Source organism: Spodoptera frugiperda, chromosome 4, assembly GCF_023101765.2.
Source record: "Spodoptera frugiperda isolate SF20-4 chromosome 4, AGI-APGP_CSIRO_Sfru_2.0, whole genome shotgun sequence".
In the NCBI taxonomy this organism is placed as follows: domain Eukaryota; kingdom Metazoa; phylum Arthropoda; class Insecta; order Lepidoptera; family Noctuidae; genus Spodoptera; species Spodoptera frugiperda.
The window spans coordinates 7,955,039-7,973,931 of record NC_064215.1 but is presented as its reverse complement, the minus strand read 5'-3'; the positions used below and the strand labels follow the sequence as shown (position 1 = coordinate 7,973,931).

The 18,893-nt window shown below is 34.1% G+C and overlaps 1 protein-coding gene across 12 annotated transcripts in view; it reads left to right on the top strand.

The window, feature by feature from the left end:
* The window catches only part of LOC118272348 (collagen alpha-1(XVIII) chain), a 198,271-nt gene that overhangs the window by 124,547 nt on the left and 54,831 nt on the right, over positions 1 to 18,893 (top strand). The gene's annotated exons all lie outside the window — the stretch shown is intronic.

Below are 18,893 nucleotides of genomic sequence, written 5' to 3'. Positions count from 1 at the left end.
TGCTCTAAATTAAATAACTTCACAAAAAACAGTAGATATACGAATATTTTACTGCTAATGCTACACTTTTATTTCTTAATCATCCAATGACTTTTCCCGTCCTGGGTGAAGCGAAAAGAAGTGTTAGACTACTTACAGACTAAAAACCACCGCGTTCCTAATCCTGCTTTTCGCAATTCGCAGCATAAATATCAAGCTTACAAAACTCTTATTAAGGTCACGTAGATTTAAACCTGGTAATCTTCACTTAACCTAACAAAGGCCTGAGTTCAAGACGATTGTTCCAACAAAAGAATAAACCAAGACTAATCATTAATACTTCAAGTAATAAAGAGTTGAATGAACGTCGTAACAAAATGAATTGATCTAAAACAAAGAAAGTATTACTATAATCTTAAGTTTAATTTTCACAATTATTCATGAACGTTAAACTTCTCAAGGGCAGTAGGTTTAAGTGTAATTGCTAGAGGGTTAACCTACACCAATCTGTCAACTTTTTTCATTGGATTTTCGACTGTATATCAAGATGATATAAAGTTGAAAATTTGATAAAAAGTTTGATAGATAAGTGAAGGTTGATCTGCTGGCGACTGGTCGTAGTGAACTTAGATTAAGATTTATGATGATATAAAACATTAAATGAAATGTGGTTATAAATATTAATGATTAATTTTCTTTGCATTTGCTCATTAAGGAGAAACATCGAGATATACTCGCGTACTACTCATTAGTGATAACGTCTTTTAAAGTTACTAGAATTTATTTGTAAGTTAAAACTAAATTATGGTTATCCAAATCTTCTGATAAATAATAATATTTACAGCATAATGAGGTATTTTTCTGACCTTTTTGATGAATAAAAATTACGAAACGATGAAAAAAGCAAAGGTGTGGTACACATCAATGAAATAGGCACCAAGATCCGCAATGTCGAGCGCGAAATAAACAATGTCGTACCATCCGTTACTGTCCATTTCGCACCGCATTTTCAGGCCCCTATTTGAGAACCTCTGGATACCGCAGAAATTTTCATCATCCATTAAGTTATAATCATATATGTACTTCAAATCCAAAATATTGAGAGAATTTTCTGATCCCATAAATAATTAGGGCTGCAATCATAACAAATATCAGATCAGATGACAGTACCAAAATCTCATTTATAACATACCTTTAACAGACAAAACAAACCACAGCAAAACTTAAACAAATAAACATAAATTACAATCGTAACATTAAAACAAACTCCTTGATTCTCAAAAGAGAGTGAGAAAACAATTTGTCTTAGCTACAACGAGAGCTTTAAATAATTATGAAGACAAACTGCTAGAGGAGATCACAACAAGACACGGGTTGAAACTACAAACATTCATTTTGTATGATGTTTTAAACGACATTTCTCAGCTCCTAGTAAAACTGACGAGAAATAGAGAATTGTATAATTGAATTTCATGTTGACTTTGTCTGTTTTACCTTTTTGAGGGTGAAAAATTATCTAATGCCTTCTCTCACCTTGAGTGAGGCGAGAAGAAGTATCAGACTCTGACTGATTAAAAACCACCCCGTTCTTACTTCTGCTTTTCAAACCAGATAACCCGCTATGTAGTGTCTAACTAGTTATGAAGACAAATATTTAGATGTGTCATACTAGCACTGTAGAATACATTGTGACCATCACTGCTCTTTTCACGGGTAGCGTAAGAATATATTAAGGGACTATACATATTCCAGAGACCTGGTAGCAGCGCTCGCAGGAACATTTCGGTTCATAGCTCAACATTAGTTAATGATTACTAGATTAACTTATAATTTAAATCGTTTTTGTTTTTGTGTAATTCATGCAACATCAGCATTAACCAGTAGATTACAACTATTATTACATAGAATAAACATTAAATTCCTTATGAAATGAAACTCGTTTTTTACCATCCCCTGTTTGCAGCGTTTGGTAGCGTTCCGTTTCCACCTTGTGTGGTTACAGAATTTTTCATAGCACACAATGCAAATCCTGTGCCACGGTTTTTCGTTTGTTATCCACTGCATCGTGGAGTCATTTAATCAAAACATTGTCAAGTATTTCGGTACATCGGTGCATATTGTTATTAAAAAATGCCTTTGTGAATCCAGAACAAAGTTTATCAAAGGAAAATATTATTGAGTGCCGTAGAAAATTGACAAAGGGTGAACCAAAAATATTTATTAATTTGCTTTTGACTGCACGAATGCAAGAACTTGGAGTGGTCCAGTACAGCCATCGTGTTTTGTACGAAATACCAATTCTGTTGTATCATTGAATATTTCACATTCTTGTTAAGCACAATATTTTTTGTTTATTTTATTAGTGCTTTTACAAGGTTTTATTTAATTTATTGAAACCACTGGCATTCCTTAAATTCATTAACCCTACAATGTTGATATACTTCTGACTTAAAAAGTACTTCCCAAAAGTTATAATTAAAACTGTGAGTGCCATAAGCTATGCAAGTGCATGCAGTTATTTTAGATAAAACTTCACAACGCTTTGCCCGACATTTTGTTTTTCTTAAACTTCTTCGTGGCCATAATCGTCCAAGTTTAAGTAATATTAGGGTTGCGAGGATTTTCTTTAAAAGATTCTTAGACTTTAGAGTGTTCACTTATTTTGAACTTTACTCGGAAAACTTTAGAAACAATTTTGCTTTTTGTAACCAAAAAACAAAGACTAGATTTTAAATCAAAGTATATTGTTACAAACATTTTGTTTCAGTACTTTCACTTTCGATATTATTATTTCTTTTTTTACACAGGACCACAAGGTCCTTTGGAAGGCTTACGAGGGCCGAAGCCAACCCGCAGAGGCCCGTTAAACAATTTTGATCTAAATGTAATGGGACATCAGCCGGCGATTATCCCTGTATGCACTATGGAAGTGCACTGAAAGACACGGTTGATGCAGGACTATTGTGAGATATGGTAAAATTTATTATTATTAAGTTTCGAAAACGAATAAATGACATCAACAACAATATGATATGCAACTAAAAGGCAAAGTAGGTACTATACACAAATAAAATCACAAGAAACACATACAGAAAAAATGTAATAAAAAACGAAATGAAAATATGACATGACATCACATAAAAAAAAATTGATAAAATAAAAGTGTCAAGAAGGCACCCCTGTGTCACGCTCAGGTAGTCAAAGTTTGTTACAAAGTTTGGCGATGTGAGGCCACGTTTGCATATCAAATGTACCAGTTAAGTTTACAGATGTCGCTTGCAACGCTCAAGTTCCATAACTTGGTACTTACCGTTATAATATGCAAGCAGATTTTCGAATTATCGCGGGAGTAGTTTGTGGATATATTTTGGAAATGGTTTAAAATATGATTGTTAAAGTATGAAATAATGAGATAATTTACTTTTATTTTATTTTTTAAAGGTTAACCTACAGCTTATGTATACAGATTAACTAAATGATAGATAATAATCATATTTGAGCTTATACGAGTACAGTCGCCAATTTCAATTAATATCAAACTATCACACTATAATATTTTAAATGTGAAACTTTGTTTGTTTGGATGTTGAAATGTTTGTCTGTCAATCACGCTGAAACTACTGAACGGATGTTGATGAAATTTGGTATACAGAGAAGGTATACCAAGGTAAGGCTTGGGTGACAGGATTTCTTTCCTTCGAGAATGCGGACGAAGCCGCTGGCAGAAGTTAGTAAAGTGTATACTTAATTGTGAATTTCAGTTAAAAGACGCGTTCAATAGTTAAAATGATAAAAAAGTAGAGGTATGTAAGTAAAACAAGAAGATTATTAAAGGGAAAATGAATTAAACGTTTCACAAAAAACCTAAATTATGATTGTTAGTTGTTAATTAATCTGCTTACATCAAAATTTCAATTAAAATATTATCAAGTAAAAATAATGAAAATCTGAATAGGTATTTCAAACTGAATAAAAATTATCGCTCGTGATGCAATAGTGCGAAAAATATTTTTATATTGTCCACGGACACCCCGGCTGGAATATTAAAATATTTAAACTGGGAATAAAAAATATCCACAATACCGTTTATGAATATTTGAAAACAACACCAAACAATTTGGTGATTGTGTTACAATTTGTTTTTATAAAAGTATTTTCATATTTAGATCAGAAAGTAACAATATATATATGTATGTATGAATGTACGCATAACATATACGAATTTTAAACTTATCAGTATTACTAGTTTCTGCCAGCGGTTTTGCCCGCGTTCCCGTGGGATAAAGAGCATTCTGTCACCCAAGTTAGCTCATACCCTGTCATAACCCAAGTCAGCTGATACTAAATTTCATCAAAAGTCGTTATATATTTTCAGCGTGATTATCGGATAAACATCCAAACAAACAAACTTTCACTTTTATAATATTAGTGTAATTTAAAATCGCAATGACAAAAAAGACGAACAAGTAATATAATATTATATATGATACATTACAAGGCCAATTAGAAATGCCAGTAAAATAGTACCAAACTCCTCAAAATTAGATGCAAATATTAGCTGACCGTGCATTTTCATACCAAAAATATCTGTTCCCTATTCCATTTAAAGTTAGTAAAATGTTAAAACTTCTATTTGTACAATGAGTATGCACAATGTAAATACTCGAACATTGGGTATGTATGCGAGAGTTCGTTTCTAAAAGTTTTATATGGACGTCTAAAAGTTCAATAACAGTGAAAAAAAACACGTTTTTCCTTGTCACTGTTCATATGTAGCGCTAGATTAATTGTTATTTAATTAAGTAATTAAAATTATTTTACTTTTTTGTGTTTGTAACATTATGATGTCGTTCTGATGTTGCATTGCAAAAACTGTAGCGTTTTCGGGAAAGTTCCTTTAACAGTTTGTATAAACGAACGTATCGTCATTTAATGTTTTATAGCATTTTATTACACTTAGACCAGTTATTGAAAAGCAGAAAAACCAAATCACTCCCAACGATCACACCTCTAACTCAAAGCAAGAGCCATTAGCTTTTAAACTTCTAAAATAAATAACCTAACGTATAGATCTAACATCAAAAACTCACACTGCCTTTAAAATCTAGACTGAAATGTTCCCTTTCAAATCCTCTTAAAGATTAATTCACCGTACATAAGACGAGGTACCTATGTACCGCTGAGCCACCTCGGGTGACTTTCGTACGCGCCAACGCTTTTATTTCAGTTGAATGCCTTCGTAAAACCGCTCCGACTTATTTTATAATATTTATCCGGATTCGTTTTTGAATTTGCTTTGGTAGTGTTTGGGGTAGAGATATGGATTTGAGCATTGGTGTTATTAAAAATTAGTTAAAAATAGTGTAGTGTATTTACTTAGTTAGCCATCAGACCACCACAGATTGGGCCCTGTAGGGCTGATGCCTGATCCGGAATTGCGGACTACCTAGCGAGTTTACCGGGGCCCCTGCTAGAAAAGCAGGAGAAAGGATGGGGTGATTATTAGTCAGAAAAGTCCGACACTCCCTAATCGCCACGTCCAAGTCGGGATAAGTCATTGAATGATTTTCCCCCTTAAAAAACGTAACCTTTATTTAATGTTCCTGTTCGATTGTCTTGTGGATGACAAATAACCAGTAAACAATATGTTAACATAATTTTCTAGGCTTATATAATTTCTGAAGGGCGAAAAATATCATATCATTGTCTTTAATGATTCTGAATAACAATAATAGTAGCTAAACAACAAAACAAACATAATAATCCAAGTTTTATAAACACAGTAATCCATGATCATTACGTAACCAAAGCCAGCTCCTTAATTCCGACCCGATACAACGAAAAAAACACATTAATGCACTGAAACTAGGTCGCTAACTCGCCTGCGCTCCAAATATTAACGAGTTTCGGTAGTTTATTCCCACGTTAGTCTGAATTAAATAGACATTGAGTGCATTAGTCGCTAGTTGAAAGCCATAGAAGTCAATTGGAGGACATAGTTTACTATCATTCTGGCTCGGAGAGTTATTTGATAGGTCTGCGTTGAATTATTTTAACGATACGACGTTGCTTGTCTTGTTTGAGTATAGTCATAAATGTGATTAGCGTCCTACTACTCGGTGTCCGATGTTTGATAGTTCCGTTCTCTATTACAACTAATAACATCATCAACTGAATTATGTAAACTAATGAACATGATTTCCTCTAAGGAGGAGATTTGTATTCCCATATCATAAGATATATCTTCGAAAAAAAAAACTTAACCAACAGTTCTATCTCTGTTATCAATCTTTAATCACAAATTACAGTATTTTTTAATCATTGTTTGAGTGTGTCATCATGTTTTGAGAAGTTATATAGAGTGGTGTCCAAGTACTGTTGAACATTGTTTTCTTTATATTATCAAATAGAATCGCAGCGAATACATTTTTAACAACCACTCAGCTATTCACCTGGGAACTAAATTAAAATTTCTACATTAATTTTAAAAAGATGAGCTCGTATAAAATATAAGGTACGCCAAGGTTAATGAAGAAACTAAAAAATGTAGCTCTATATAAATTTTAAACAGAAATCTTTTTGGCTCGCTGTTTTCAGTATTATAAATTCATGCATATTCTATGCGTTCACTGTCGACGCTTGAATATTACATTGCTACATACAATTCCTAAACAAAATATAGATATTCCGCCAAACAACAATAGTGAACTAATTTAGTACCGTAGCGACATCTATACTTTATGTATTACACCACGGATTCGATAGTAACGCCATCTCTTGGTTTTAGAGCGAACTATTATGTATAACTGACATGGAATCGATTACAATTTTGAGATTTTAGACCAAATTGTCCACATTAATTTAATTACAAAACAATAACGCATTTAAAATTTGAATATAAATGGTCAAAGAATAAACTAAAACAGAAAATGCTAGAATAAGCACTTTATATCCTTGGAATAAAGTCAATGTTTCAACATTTCTCGGTCAGGTATTGAAGGATAACACTCCTACGTTGTGGTGATTCGAGAAACCTTTTAACACCTACACGAGTGGGTTCCGCACTTCGTTATAACACCGGTTTGAATCAAACATTCGATACTGTGGTGTATCTTTCAAACGAAACCCGGGAGTTCCCTTGGCTCGCTTTCGTAGACTTGCGACTAATCGCAATAAAAGTATATTGTACTAGTTTTACAACTTCTATGTACTTGTCTTACGTTTATGCATGTGTATACACTATTAAGTATGAATTATTGAAAATTGTTATAATATTTTAACATTACGCCGATAATGTCCCAAAAGGGTAGGGCGTTGTGCCTATACATATTATAACTATGTTACACTAATTAGGATGAACTTACACTTCTAGCCCAATAATTTTAGACCTTGTAATATTACTAAGAACATTTAAAAAAGATAAATATATTTTAGATATAATTTAAATTCAAGTGTCCTTGCTTGGTAGTTACTTTTGTGCTTACGGTCAATCGACCAATGTGGTGAAACTTGCAAGCAATAAATTGTTAACTGAATTGTAATCAGATTCAACTTGTTTTATGCATCACATTATCGTGTATACGATAAAATTAAAATTTTATATAAAAAAGTTTTAATTATCAATCTGAGAATCAAACTATCCCGGTTACGATAATAAGAATAAAACAATAACAATAACAGATAGTATGTGGGAGTACCTACTCAATAGATGCATGCACGTCACTATGATAATGTAGTAAGCGCATAGATATCTACACAAAATTTAAATAAAAAATAACGACAAACGTACGCCCGACAATAAATCGCAAGTCTGCATACGCGTCTGGCTCACTCAGTACTACAAGTCGAGCACTCAATGCCAGAGTACATAACGACAACACATGCAGACGTATTGAATGCAGCTGCCAAAGCACTTGTGGACCGAATTAGCACTTTAACTCTTGAGGTTAAGGTCGAGATTTCATTTCTTGGAGAGAAAAAGTATGTTTGTTGACTTGTAAAGAGCTGTTGACGTGTTGAATAGAAATGTCACAGAGTTGTTAGTCAATGAAGAGCTTACTTTTAGTACATGTAATATTACTTACTTTGTATTAAAAAATATACTTACTAATGCGTAATATCGGCTTAAAATAAGTTTATGGATTATAAAAATAAAAATATTTCAATGGTTTTATAGTTTAAGTTTTTGTCTCAGACAAAGTGTCAAAAACATAAAAGGCTGTACTCAAAGAGTAACTTAATTGGTAGTTTTATTTTAACCTTCTTATTTTAAATTCTTGTGTAAGCTAACGAGAATAAAGTTATTACATAACACACAACTCACCCGAGGATAAACCAAAGTCATTGTAAAAATAAAACGAAAGTACTGGGACATCGTAGCTCACGCCACGCCACTGGCCGACACTCCGGCTAACGTAACACTCCATTTATTATATCCTCCGTTACCAACCGGTAAAGCTCGTCTGTAATACTTCAAGGGTGTGGGTGATGTTTGCTTTCGTAACGTCTATCGTTTTTAACCACAATATCAATGTTAGGAATGCTTTTATTGTTATTTAACAGTTCTGTCTAGAATATTTTGGTGATAATTTAATTTTTTTTAACTATTTTTTAACACTGCTGATAATCAAGCATATGTATCACATGATGGTAAGCAACGGCCACCGCCTTTGGATACTTGAGCCTCCAGTATCCGTTACAAGTGCGTATCACCGACATTTGGGGGTTATGAATTTAAGGGTTGTTTGGCAATCGGGGATTGGGAATTGGGACTATAGTAACCTCGCGCACACAAAATGGTCAAAGGAAAAACGTAGCCTTTATGTTAGTTTCCAGTGTTCAATTATCTCCAGACATAAATTCCTACCATAAATGCCGGATGAGACGTGAAACATCCTTTGTTATTGAATTGAATGTACGGTTCGGACCGGGCAAATTATTGTTTCTGGTCTGGGTGTCATATGTTATGTCAAATTGTATGTTTAGAAAAGCACCCACCACTCTGGAGAAAAGTAGTAGTGTGCAGCAACATTTAATAATATATATTTGTAGGGATCAACCTATCTTATGATTAATAGGAAATATACAATGTTATTATAGTATTGAAATTTCAACAAATAAACTAACCATCAATATTTTTATCAAAATATCCTCTTCACAAACAAATAAAAGTGATTCACGGTAGTAAACAAAATGTGTGCTACGCTTTTCGTAGTAATAGACGCAAATCGTCACGTAGCACATAATTTTCGTAGCACAGTCGTAGACGGGTCACGTAGACATATGCCTCGGACGCTTCATAATAAATAAAAAAAAATATATAAACATTGTTTAACGTTTGAAATATTCATTATGTAAAGGCTTGTTAGCGTTTTTTGCGGTTTTGTTTTAATACTATGAATAAATTATTTCATCTTTCAGTGTTTCTTTTTTTCATATGAACGGTGAAATCATTCATATATTTCACAATGAATGAATGCGATTAAAGTCAATTCCGTTTTTAAAATCTAAGGTTTCAGTGAATAATTGAATAAGGATGCCTTTCTGCCAGTGATGTCCTATGCTACCTTGCTGTGAACGCGTTTGGCTTCCACCAATCATACCTATTCATTGATAGCTTAGCACTGGTGGAAACGAAGTTAATTAAGCTAGGTTTTTTATATAGAAAAATGCGTGCTGTAGATGTGTGCTCTGGGCTAATGAATGGCTTCCTTACTATCGATACATCGCAATCGACACAGCTACACAACTTAGTATTAGTGGAAACGGTCACATAGTTTCACAGTTAAGCAATTACATATTCGTAGCATAACTACATAGCACATCTCTGGTGGAAAATCTCCCTAAGGATAAAAATGTCTGAAGAAGAAAATTGCACTTTTGCGGCTAGGAAATTCTCCCTCGTAGTAATTATTAATACTTTAGCAGTGTCTTTTAAAGACAAATAATTAAATAAAATTTCTTCTTTAACATTTAATAACGTAGAAAATTGTATTATGTAATTTCTACTCGTGTTTCTTCTATCTTTTTTTTTTTGACGTAGAGAAAATCTTATTGTATCACTAAGATTTTTCTCTTGTGGTTACAAACATACAATTTTACATATTGAAATGTTACTCAAACACATCGCTTTGTAGCGTGGACTATTGAACTATTGAAGTTCACCAATTTTCATTCTAACGTACTTCTTCGGATTACCATACTTCAGTGCAATCAACCTGTGTTTCTTCCAAAAATCTTTCACCAAAAACAGGAAGCAAATCTGAGACAAAGCTGATCTTTTTTCAACCTGTATACCTAAAGACAGAGAAGGACAGTGCTCTCCAATCGCACGCCCCCGAACGCCACATAACAAAACTAAAATATACTTCAGCCAATAAAACGTCTTACTTTCAATACCATATTAACATCACCAAATATACTCGAACAAGCATTCGCAGAAGTAACTAGTAACTACTCTATGATACAGTTCTGACTAAAACAGTGCTCATCTTCACTCCTACAAGTAATCAACTCCTGTACGTTAGTGCAAGTTGTACCTACTGCACATCGAGCTACACAAACCAGTTTATCATGGTCCCGCTTTGAATGCTCTTCCCGTACATTCGAGGGTCAGTTTATACTGGTCTGTTTAGCTTGATATGTAACCGTGTGTACCAGTTTCCTAACTTCGGCACAAACACCTATAAGTTAGCCGGTGTCCTTAACAATGTAATAAACTTGCACATACTCCGCTCACAATATGGCTTTCATGGCAGATGTTAGAGAGTGTGGTCATTAGGAGTTTAGGAAATATTATTAATGGTTTTTGTAGAGAGTGTTTTTTGTATGAAAAATGAAATTATTCTTTACACAATGATTCATAAATATGACCCAACTAGCTTCTGCTACAAACATCCTATAGCGTAGGCATGGTAGCTGCGGAAGACTTAACGGGTTGCCGGAGCTCCGGCTCAAAGAGCAGGAATCGGAACGGAGTGGTTTTTAGTCAGTAAAAGTCTGACACACTCTCTCGCCACGCTCAAGGCGGTAGAACTCATTGAATCATTTTTCCTCCTTAAAACAACCAAAGCCATGGTACTATACAGTAATAAAATAAATAACAAGATTTAAAATACTGACTTATTGCACACAGTGCTAAAAGAAAACAAATGATTATCTAAGCAGAGAGGTCAATGCCCCAGAACATCACAACAATCTAAAAACAGTCAGAACGAATAACATAGCTTAGACAACTGTCGTTAGTAATATTAGGGTTACACCCGACACCCATCAAATCGATCAATGGATGTTTGTGGAACAAAGGACCAAAATAGAAAACGATTGAAAAGCCATAAACGTACGAATTAAAGATGTTTGTAAACTGTTTACATTTGAAGGCGTGTGCTTTAAAAACGGTAATTAAGTTGTTGTTCACAGACTATTAAGATTTTAAGCTAATGAACTACCAATGAACCACACAATAGCAGTGGTCCTTTTGTCGCCCAAAGGGATAGGGATGGCCAATATTAGAATGGATTACGATGCTGAGTAGATATAGTCAACCTGTTAGGGAACATTCATTTATAACGTCACGCCTTTTATCCCCGAAAGGATCTCCCATCCCACATTACTTTAGACTTTTACACTTTTCACCATTTGTGTTATAAGTCCCATGTAATAGGGCGTGAGCCTATTGTCATATACTGGGCACAATTCTAGACTTCGTGCTACTACTGTGAAATTTTCGAAAAACCGATAAAAGCCCAGCAGTACTTTGCCCGAATCGAGATTATATTATGCATATATTATGTAGGAACTAATCCTTAAGAGCCAACTTCACTTAAGCAAACCAACAAGAAGCACTAAGTAAAGCAATCTAGAACCCAAAAAACGTACGCAAACACCAAACGAAAAGCTAACGAATTCCAAATTCAAACGCTCTGGTAATACGCTCGGCGGCCATCTTGCATCGTGTTGGAAACATTTTTTCTAGAACATTCTCTACCTTTGGTAATTTACTAGGAGAATAAAGCAATCCCGTCGTCCGGTGGTGAATCAGATGGGATTGAATACACAACTAGGGACGAACCCGAATGATTAAAGTAAACACGTCATCGCCACGTGAAGGACCGCGCTGATTGTAACCTGAAATTTTTATAATGTTTGGGTTGGACCGTGGAAGCTCTTTTCGTAAGAGTAATATGGGTAATACAGTGTTTGTTTGGGAAGGTGTTCAGGAATGTTTTGAGATGGCGATGTTTTTAGAGGGGAGACATGGATGTAAAAATATTGGTTTATTGAGTTTTTGTTGCAAATATGTAGCAGGGTCTGCTACTTCAATGGCCTGATTTTGAAGTTTATTTACATTTTCAAGTTTATTGTAGTTTCGACTAAACTCCCTCTAACCATTATATCGACGTTTAAATGGATAATTATTGATCTGTGACATTTGATATTATGATATTGAATTTATACAGCATTTGAAGGAGAAAAAATCGGTGATTCCGAATAGTATCGCAAAAAAAATGACACTTAGATCAATTACCCTTTCAACTATCGTATCTTTTTTGCTGAATTTGATCAAAGAGACAGTCTAAGTTCATGATGTAGCATGAATTTGGAAAAGCAAAAGAAATATTATACTTCTTTAAGGACCGTACTAGATGACGCTCTGTGGTTTCTACCAACATTCATGGAATAAATGCATGAGAATGCCATGTATGTATATTTTGTACATTCCTCTACCCCACATATAAAATTTTCCTTTTACCATATTTTAGGCAAAATTTAAAGCAAGGCATGTAAGGATCGTACTAAGGAAGCGCTCTGTGGTTTCAACCCCATACCTTTGTATATGTTTTAAGCGACTTTCTTATGTATTTTTTTTTTTTTTAAAGGGAAAATCATCCAATGACTTCTCTTGTCTTGGGCGAGCAGAGAGGGAGTGTCAGACTCTTACTGACTAAAAACCACCCCGTTCCTACTCCTGCTTTTCAAGCCGGAGCCCCGGTAACCCGCTAGGCAGTCCGCAGTTCTTTAGATTTTGTGATTAATATGGTTAGCACATAGGTAATAAGTACATACTGTGTGTACACAACATAAAATTACGTACATTACCAGTACAAATACTAAATAACTACCTAATCGTAGATAACCATTCCCAGCTAATTGAGTTTGTAACTACGCAATTATCTAATGAGAACACTCGTTGCTACTACAATGTATTTACAAAGGATAATTAATTAATTAATTTTCTTCGCACGACAGCCAGTTCGTGTTACTTGCACCAAAGGAAATATTTCTTACTTACTCTTCTGTTTTTTTTTTCTCTCGGCTAGTAGTGAAGTGTAATAATTTTTACGCTATTATTTTTCTTAAGCGAATGTGATTTGTTTTGTATGGAGTATGAGGATATGCTTTAAATAATAATTATCTGTATAAGTATTATTGACGTTGGTGTCGTTAGGACTTTGTTATATTCTAATGCCGAACTGTGAAAGTTTAAAAAGTCGAGTAAAGAAATTCGAGTGCGATTGAAGAGATAAGTAAATATGTTGAGGATATTTCAGTTTTTGCCCAGTAATAGCCCGGAACCTCGTATGTTGCTGTTAGTTGAGACGTGGGAGCTAACTGCGTAATTTCTGCGTATAAAACATATCTAAAAGTGTGATATTCCAAATCAATAAATATATCGAAAACATTTGTCTTCGTAAAAAAATAAGTAAATGCCCAGCCCACTGGGAATTAAAAGGTAAGACATTACAAGCAAAGACGTCCTTGATACAATTTTCTTTTTGTCAGATCATCGAAGGGGCCTTAGTACGAGTTAGCTTTACGTTTAACGAGATCGAAACGAGAGCACGTTCGGCGCTGTGATTGGCCAACTCCAATAAACCAACCAATCACAGCGCCGAACCCGCTCGTGTTTCGTTTCGCGCTGACTTCTTACCTACTAACTTAATCAACTAAGTTAATGGTTAGTAAAACAAATAGTTTCGAAGAGGTCAAATAATAAATTACTTAGCTAACATTTACTTAGCAACTTTAACTTTATAAAAGGCCAATTTAGTTATTTCAACACACGGTCTATAAAATGTAACACAAATAGCAAAAGAGAGTACAATTTATTTTTTATTTCTTACTTTCTATAAAATAAAACAAATACACCTAATTGGAAAGTTGTAAAGTCTATATTAAAGGGCATGTTCATTTTAAGTGTGGGAGAGCCATGCTTTGGCACGAGTGGGATGGCTTGACCGGAGTGATACTACGGCCTCACAGAAAACCGACGTGAAACAACGCTTGAATTGTGTTTCGTTGTGTGAATGAAGTTACCGGAGGCCCAATTACCCCTTTCCCATCTTCCCAATCCCTGATTCCCTAACAACCCTTAAATTCCTAACCCCTAAAAGGCGCAACGCACTTGTAACGCGTCTGGTGTTTCGGGTGTCCTTGGGCGGCGGCGATTGCTTATCATCAGGTGACCGGTGATTATAGCATTTTTATTTTAATTTTAAGTAACTATTGTAATTTCGAATTTTATCGCCCCTAATATTATAAATGCGACAGTAATATTGTTAGTTTATTATTTTTATGTACTGAACCAATCTTCTTGAAGTTTTGTATGCACAGTGTTAAAGTAAAGTCGCAGGTAAAAGCTAATATAGTTATAATATTTAAAGGTTAATTTACCTAATCAAAGTTTTTACGAGATTTCAGCATCTCACATATTTTATCAGTACCTATACGAAAGTTTTGTCATAACTCAATGCAATAACTAGAAAAGTTTGACTATCAAGTCTAGTTCAACTTTATAGTTCGTCGGTTTAGATGTCGAGATGACTTCAGCTTATGCCGACTGGGTGTCTGAATACCAGCTAACTATTCGGGAAAACTTTTGCATTCGAAATAAACACATACTGTATCATTACATCCATCGAAAAAATGCTACCAGCCTTCTGTTTATTTCAAACACAAAACTTTTTGTATTTGTTATCCATTGGCAAAACTGAATTATCTCATATGCTTTTGTTAGTCTAACATACTAGTTTACCAAAATATAAATTTGCAATTCATACAATACACAAACAAAGAGCTTAAACAAAAATTAAATTCAAATATTGGTTCGGAGTTCCAACTAAGTTATCGTAAGAAAATGTTATTCCGAAGTTGTTTGTTTACGTAACAGACTCTCCTCAAGTATTATAAGGGCCACCTTCACTAAAAGATAGTTTATTCCATTATCAACCCCTCTATATCTTCGGGAGTAGTACATAATCAGCCAAACTAGCTACTTATCCCACCGAAAAATAAAGACAACGCACCAAAACTTGTTACCTTAACAAGTCCATCCTCGTTCGAACTTCGTCCTAATTTAATGTACCGTAGTTTGTGATACAATGGCGTTTTTATCCTTCACGTATATTTTGGCAAGTGTATAGCGAGAGAAGTGGATTACATCTCAGTCTAGATCGGTCGGTTGCGGGGCGCGCACGTAATATACATAGTTATAGTGTCATAGCACACGTGTCATATTGACGTGAGAGTGACGTGAAGTGACGTTAACTGAATGCGCGTGACACGCCGATGCGATCCGCCATGACGGTCACGTGACCGGCGAAATGAAATGACAGTTACGAACGTATTTTGAATTTCAAATTTGGAGTGCATTAATTAGCCACGTTTATGAAAGCCAGTTCGAATTTTGGGGTTGATAATGGACGTGAAGTTTTAATTTTGTTATCAAGTGGACGTGGTATAAAATAGTTTGTGTCTGTTGTTAAAGTTGGGTAAAACTAGTAAACAAATGTAAAGTATTGAAGGCAGACCGTGTTATTTATAAGTTTTATGCAGTTCTAACATCTAAGGCTTCAAATTAGACTAAAATAACGAAGAAGCAATATCAAAATGGAATCGTTCTATCGATTAATGCTTAAAATAGTTCAAAGCTACCCGTTACAATGGCAGTCTTAGTTATCCACGTGATATGTGTACCCACGTTCTTTATTCAAACGCTAATTAGCTGGCGAAAATAGACCCAATTAACCTTTCACATAGAGTCGCTTTTTGAATACGTAAATATGTCATGTTTACAACCTGAAACAGCCATATTGAAAAAGTTTCTTTGAAATAATTAAACATGTAAATAAAAGGTGTTTTAAAATGAAACTATTAACCTATACATATAATAACTAAAGTTTATAGTAAAACAGTGTTTTAACTTAGTGACTTTTAGTTTGTAGGAAATAAATAAAGTTTATGTACATGTAAAAACGTCGTTTGGCGGTTAGTTCGTACTGCGGTATTCTGAGATAACTGGGTCAGTTCTGCAGACTGAGCGGCGCCTGGACTATTGACTAGTCGCCGTAGTGCGGGGATACGAAGAAACGATACGAAAAAAATAGCAATAAAATTTATGCTCATAAGACATTGAACTCTTAGGAAGAAAGCTTCGTTAATCTAGTGGGATTATATAGGTATAGCTGCTCTGCTAGATTAAAAGGTTAGGTTCGATTCTCGGGATAAACAGATGACTTTTTAACCTACTTCAAAACAAGGAAGTTCTTAATTTGATCTAGCGTTTTGCGAAACTGATTTTGATGCGGTTTTTAGCATTGTATTTTTAAACTAAAGAGAAGGTTTTAAGTATAATAATAAAAAATATTGAGATTTGAATTATAAGATTGAAGGCAGTTTACTTTTTTTAAATCCTTTTATTCTAAGTTTGATTTTTTTATGAAATACATATTGTATTGTATTTTTTTTATTATTCATTGGTACTCGTAGCACCGAGATTGGAATGAGAATAAACATGTTACAACTTTTTTTTAAACTAAATCTAAACTATTTACGTATTCCTACAATGTACACAGAAGTTACTGGCCTGAAAATGTTTATTCTACTTTCTTTTTATTTCTCAAAGATTTATGAGTTTGGAATTAATTCAATCCAGCATAGAATTAATTGAAACTGCATTTGTTTGGAATTCTTAACTAATACTTGGACTAATAAATTATTCGATGTTTCAAACAAACATAGAAGTAAAATAATATATATTATGTGTTTGTATTGTTACTAGCAACTACTGGACGTATTTTGATAAAACTTTACAAACTAATAAACCATGTAATGTTTGAGTGGTTGTTACATAATTTAAAAGCTTGTAATGGCGACTATCTTCATAATAATCTTCAAAAACTTTTTTAAAACAGCCTTAATTTTCTAAAACCTTCTCTTAAATTTGAAACATACTATAATGGACGGCATCAAAATCGTTTCAGCCAAACGCGAGATAATCGCGCACAAACATACATATACAACGTGTAACAAAAAGGGGGTATACACATCAAGTGCACGGTTTCTAGATAACATAACAAACTATACGGGAAGGATTTTTTAAACTCATGTTTTCATGGAGCGAAGTTGTGAATTTTTCCAATACATAAGATACATGAAATCCTACATTTTTAAATGAAATCATTACATCACTTGTAAGAAATCAGCTGATCGGTGTCAGTGCAAGTGCACTCAATGTACTTAAATAAAATCAAAACCCTTACTCCTGGTATTTCTTCGAATAAATGAAAAAAGGGTTCCGGATATTTATTTTTGTAACTTTTTTTTTCTTTTTAAAAATTGTTTTAAGAAGAAAGGCCGCATAGTTACGTGTCCGTTAGCGCGCTGCTTATTATTTTTTCTAAATAGACACGCTACCTAGCGAATCGTGCGACCCGCACCAATTTTAAATTACGCTAAGTACATAGACAAGGGTATCTGTAAGGATATGAAATAATTAGGTACCTATCTGGTCTTTACGTGATACAAAGAGATACCATTTTTTTTTGTTTTACTTGGATAAGATGGTCTCAAACAAATGAGTGAAGTAATCTACCTTTGCATGTTTTTCTCACTAAGACTAAACTAACTTGTTGAGCTTTTCTTGAACTTCTGTCAATCTCTGTCTCCTATCTCTCTGTTGTGAGTACCTACTCTTACCTACCTTACCTAGTCTTAATGAGAAAAATATGCAAAAGTACCAGGAACCCATAAGAAACGAGAATTGTTATTACATACATTGAAGACGTTACGAAAAAGGGTTTCATATCATAATATTGTGTTCAACTGAACCCTAAATATCAATTCTATGCAAGTTATGTGTGTCCTAGTACAAAAAACTCCCAGTGGGTTCCGTTCTTGAATAATTTTTTAATGTAACGTTACGTTTTTACTTTGAGGCGTTTAGAGAGATTGTCAGAATTTAAAAAAAAAAGCTTAGTCTTAAAGAGCATGCAAAAATACTAGGAACCCATAAGAAACGAGAATTGTTATTACAATAATTGAAGACGCTACGAAAAAGGATTTCATATCGTAATATTTGAACCCTAAACATCAATTCAAAGCAAATTATGTGTCTCCTAGTACAAATAAACTCACAGGGGGTTCCGTTCTTCATTTTAATTAAATTACCGACAGAATTTCACGAAAAACTCAGCAGCTTAGTTTAGTTAACATGCAAAAGTACTAGGAATCCATAAGAAACGAGAATTGTCATTACATAAATTGAAAAACGGTTGCGCACTCACAGATCCCTAATTTCATATTAAATACGATAAAATCTTGTTTCCCAGTCGCACGCGTTGCTTGAGTGTATTATGTGAGAGAGATGGAAATGTTGTCATCGTCTGTTGGCTACTCTCTTTGGATGTCTCTCTCTCTCTCTCTCTGTACATAGGAATTGTCATTCAGGATGGGGGACTCGCTCCGAAAGAAACCGATTTAAAGAAAATACGATTTATCGTTCTTGGTTCGATGTATTTCATAATAGTTAAAAGGACACTGTAAAAATCAAATATTATTTGTAACTACATTAGTTACTTGTAAACTATGGCTAAGTTGTTAACTTTTTCAGGGCTAATAAGAGTCTGTAGTCAAAT